The 5,469-nt window shown below is 41.3% G+C and overlaps 1 pseudogene; it reads left to right on the forward strand.

The window, feature by feature from the left end:
- The first annotated feature begins 463 nt into the window (after nucleotides 1-463).
- Nucleotides 464-1,338, forward strand: LOC118595834 (annotated as a pseudogene).
- The last annotated feature ends 4,131 nt before the right edge of the window (nucleotides 1,339-5,469 follow it).

The raw sequence follows: 5,469 nt of genomic DNA on the forward strand, positions 1-5,469 counted from the left end.
AGGCTTTTGTACAGCTTGAGTTCCTTTCCTCACTACTTTTGAAGAACTGTTGTAAGGAACTGTGAGTAAAATAAACCCTTTCCTCTCCAAGTTACTTTTGTCATGATGTTTCATCACAGCACTAATAATTCTAATTAAGACAAGTCGGTATTATGAGAGTGGGATATTGATATGACAGACGTGACCATGTTGTTTGGGGGAGGACTATGGAAGGCCTTTGATCTTCGGGCTAGAAAAGCCATTAAGTTTAGAAAGCTTGGTGAGATTTTCTGTAGGACCTTTGAAGATAAGAATGCTGACAGCCCCACTCTAGGCTGTCACGCCAGCGCGGAACTGACATGGCACACTCTTGGCCGGAGATTCCGGCGGATCCTTCCAACGGCACCCTTGGTGATTCCACCACTCAGCTTCCTTCCTGGCCTGCCTCGCGCCGGTCGCCGAGCTGTGGGCCAGAGCAGCCAAGATGGCCAACTTTTAGGATCAGGTGTAGGATGAGGAGAAGGTATGCCTAGCTGCTAAATTCATCACCCATGCACCCCCTGGGGAGTTTAACGAAGTCTTCAATGATGTCCTGCTACTACTTAATAATGGCAATCTCCTCAGGGAAGGGGCAGCACGTTCATTTGCCCAGTATAGCATGGATCAGTTCGCACCTGTGAAGACAGAAGGCCATGATGACCAGGTCTTAATTACAGAGCACAGGTGACCTTGGTAACAGCAGATTTTTAGATCCAAGAAACAAAATTTCATTTAAGTTTGATCATTTACGGAAAGAAGCAAGTGACCCCCAGCAAGAAGATGTGGACGGAAGTGAAGTATTGGAGAGAATCCTGTGACAGTGCTTTAAGGGCCTATGTGAAAGATCATTATTCCAACCGCTTCTGGACTGTTTATGCTAAGACTATAGATGGGCAACAAACCCATTATTACATGTATTGAAAGCCACCAGTTTCAGCCCAAAAACTTCTGGAATGGTCGTTGGAGATCAGAGTGGAAGTTTACCATCACACCACCTATGGCCCAGGTAGTTGGAGTGCTCAAGATTCAAGTTCATGATTATGAAGATGGCAATGTTCAGTTGGTCAGTCATAAAGATGTGCAGGATTCAATAACTGTTTCTAATGAAGTCCAAACTGCCAAGGAGTTTATTAAAGTCATAGAGTGCAGAAAATGAGTATCAGACAGCAATAAGTGAAAACTATCAAACAATGTCAGACACCACGTTCAAGGCCTTGTGCCAGCAGCTTCCAGTTACCCACACCAAAATCGACTGGAACAAGATACTCAGTTACAAGATTGGCAAAGAAATGCAGAATGCTTAAGGGCCAACTGTAGGAGTCTCCAATACAAGGAAAGAGAAGGATTCAATATGGTGTGGTCATATGATAAATAAGTGATTTATAAACAAACAAGAGTGATACTTTGCTAGTTAACAAAGTTAACAGATTTTCTAGCCTCATGGAATACTGTTGAATCTACAGCACTGTCTTGATTCTTTTGTGTGTATGTTCTCTGCCTTGTAATTTTCTGTTATCACTATATCTACTTGTATCAGAATTTAAAAAAAAGATTTACATTTAATGTCGAGATCTATTCTGAAGTCATTTAACTGTTAAGAAAATTTCGTAGCCATGATGTCCTATGACTGGTTTTTACAGAGTGTTTGTTCAGTACTTTTTACCCCATGCTTTAAAGCATTTCCAGTACTTCAGTGGCTTTTAGCAATCCACCAACTGCTAAAGAGGCCATGCTACAAATTATAGCTAAGTGGACGACACACACCTTCTCTGACTGCTTTGATCATTATAGCATCTTATAATGTAGTTTTCATACATTTGGATTGAAGCTTTTTGGGTCCATGTTGGGAGGCAAAGGAAGTTTCCTGAAAATTCCATGGCAGCAGTTTCTCTGGGAACTTGTTTTTAAATCCAAAGATTTGAACCACATCCCCTGCACATGAACATTTATTTCCATTCTCTCGTCTCATCCCATATATTTCCATTGTAGCCATAAATGTCTGCAGGAAGTGCAGCTTAGAAAAAGCATTGGGGGAAACCAGAGTTGTCAATCACATGGGCCTATTTTCTTCAATGGAAGGAAATGAACAATGCCTGATCACCTGGAATGCTGGAATGACAGGATCAAACAACCTGGTGATCCTTTGCTATTCTATTAGGAGCCAGCCTCCAACTGAATCCACCCTCTCTACTTAACAACTTTCTGAGCATTGTTTATGCCCTAATGCTGGACTTTGTCTCTCACTGAGTAGAACTTATGCCTATTATGTATCCTTCCTCTCTAGACCTAGCCCTAAATTCTGTTTGTCCATAATGGCCTCCATTGGCTCCTGCACAGCAACTCTTATAAAGGAAAACATTTAAATGAGATGGTTTAGTCCATTATCATCATGGCCCAGGGAGCATAGTGGCTGGGCATTTGCAGCATACATGGGTTGCAAAGAGGGTGCTGAGAGGAAGTTAGACAAATAGAGCTTAAGCTGTTTTCCCAGAGAGTAGATACAAAGGATGGTGTGGAGAGGAAGTTAGTTTAAACTGTTTATGCAGAGAGTAGATACAAAGGATGGCTGAGAGAAAGTTAGCTTGGGTTGTTTGTATGGAGATTAGAGACAAATGGTGAGGAAGGAAGTTAGCTCAAGTTATTTACACTGAGATAGGCTACTAAGATCAGGACATGATGTCAGGGCATAAACAATTTTTAAATAGGGTGACCTTTAAAATGATTGGTGGGTTCCTTCACCCCCTCTTAGGGTTTTGAGGTTCTATAAAAGAGGCTTACTGCCTAACAATAAATGAGTTCTTGCTTGATTTGACTCCCCGATGCATCTAACATTAGTTCCCGGTGGGGCAGGACCCCACATGGGCATATGACAATGTGCAGGCAGACATGGTGCTGAAGAATTCTACATCTTGATCCCAAAGCAAATATGTGCTGAGACTCTGGGTGTGACTTAAGCATATATGAGTCCTAAAAGTCCACCTCCACCCACAGTGACACACTTCCTTCAACAAGGCCACACCTACTACAACAAGGCCACACCCCAACAGTGCCACTCCCTATGGGGGCCATTTTCTTTCAAGCTACCACATTCTTCTCCCTGGCCCTCAAAGGCTTGTACCCACATCATGATACAGAAATTCATTCAGTTCAACTTCAAAAGTTTCCACAGTCTCATATAAAAGTCTCAACTTATTTAAAAGTCTAAAGTTCAAGTATCTTTGGAGATTCATGCCATATCTTAACTGTAATTCCCTATAAAATCAAAATCAAAAGCAGATCACATGCTTCCAACATATAATGGCATAGAATATACATTACCATTCCAAAACATAGGGAAGGGAGCATAGTGAAGAAATACTGGACCAAAGAAAGAACAAAAACCAGCTGGGCAAACTCCAAACTCTATATCTCCATGTCAAAATGCTCTTTAGATCTACAACTCTTTTCAGCATTGTTGACTGCAATACACTTCTTTTTCTTGTGCTGGTTCCTTGGCAGGTATTCAACAGCTCTGGCATCTCCAACATCTTGGGGTCTCCAAGGCAATCCAGGCTTCAACTTCACAACTTCATGCAATGGCCTCTCTAGGCCTCCATGCAGGGACACCCCTGGCCTCAGTGGCTTTCCTTAGTTGCTCCTTGACTCTAAAGCCAGAACCAAATGGCCAAAGCTGCCAAGTTCTACTGGTTACTTAGACTGAAGCATGGCCCTCTCATTCAATTACATCTTCACCATCTTTCTGTTTTCTTTGGTTTCCTTCACTGCCTAAGCTTGGTTGTTCTGGAAATTGTTCTGTAGACCAAGCTGACCTCAAACTCAGAGATCTGCCAGACTCTGCCTTTGGAGTGCTAGAATTAAAGATGTGCACCACCACACCTGTTTCTATGCTTTTCTTTAATTTCTTTCACAGGTTGGAAACATAGCTGGGTGGGATCTTGCCCTGAGGTCACCACTTCTTTTATTCCATTTCTTAATCTGTTTATTTCCTTGAATTTAGCTTCATTCCACTTTCCAGTGCTCTTTTTCTCCTCAAATATTTTTCCTTGCTCAGCTTGCTCCTTTTCATTATAAATCTTCATTGGAGTTACCACTAATAACCACACTACAGCGTCTATACTAGGCTGTTTTGAGATTTCCTCTGCCAAGGAAATTAATTCAAAACTCTTCACTTTAGCCTCAGGGAAACTTTTCAGACAAGGGCAAAAAGCAACCACATTCTTCACCAAAATATCACAAGAACAATCTCTAGGCAACATACTAAAATTCTTCTGAAACCTCTTGAGCCAGGCTTCCATAGTTTATCAAATCTCATTCAACACAACTATCTTCCATGCTTCTACTAAGATGGCCCAATATGCAGCACTTAAAGCATTCAACTGCTTTTCTAATCCACAGTCACAAGGTCCATATTCCTTCAAACAAAAGCATGGTCAGGCCTATCACAGCAACACCCCTGACCCTGCATCAGCTTCTGCCTTATTTAGGGTTTCTATCACTGTGAAGAGGCACCATGACTACGGCAACTCTTAAAAAGGAAAAACGTTTAGTTGGGGTGGCTTACACTTTCAGAGGTTTAGTCCATTATCAACATGATGGGAAGCAAAGCAGCATGTAGGCAGACATGGTGCTACATCTTGACTAACAACAGTCAAGTGGTCTGTCTCACTGGGCATGGCTTGAGCACACATGAGATCTCACAACTCACCTCTATAGTGACACATTTCTTCCAACAAGGCCACATTTCCAATAATGCCACTCTCTTTGGGGTCCATTTTCTTTTAGACCACCACAAATGTATAGTCTGGTCATTGCTTAAATGTTTGCGGAAATACTCCAGCCAGCCAAAATAAGAGAAAAGAGATGAGCCATTAACAGAATCATAAACACAAATGAAAATTTATATGGCAAGGGCCCCTTCTAATTGGGGACACCTAAAAATGAGGATCATTTTGTGGAATTTGTTTTCATTGATACATCAAACTAAATTACATTTACCTTTATTTTCTCCACTAGAAAATAAATCATGCTGCTAAGTGAGCAACTAAAAACAGTGTATGAATTTCAAAATCTGAAAGAAACCATGGCAAGAATGAGGAATGAAACAGACTTCTTGCTTGAAGGAAATTGATGTGCAATCCAACATCCTTAATGCAAGCATCCTGGGTAAGAACAAAAACACACTATGACTCTTTATTTGTCTACTGATGTCATCCCTGTTCAGCTCATCTTTAGGCAGTCATCTTAGTAAGACTTTATGGGTATAGCTTCTTACATTCCTAAGAGAAAATATCTTACAGTAACCTTCCTGCTCCTCTGGATCTTACAAATTTTCTGTCCCCTCTTCCACAATGATCCCTGAGTCTTAGGTACAGGAGTTTTGTTTAGATTATCAATTGGGAATGGACTCCACAATTGCAATTTGATTGGTTGTGATTTTCTGTAATGGTCTCC

This window comes from Onychomys torridus, chromosome 14 (genome assembly GCF_903995425.1).
Source record: "Onychomys torridus chromosome 14, mOncTor1.1, whole genome shotgun sequence".
Lineage (NCBI taxonomy): Eukaryota > Metazoa > Chordata > Mammalia > Rodentia > Cricetidae > Onychomys > Onychomys torridus.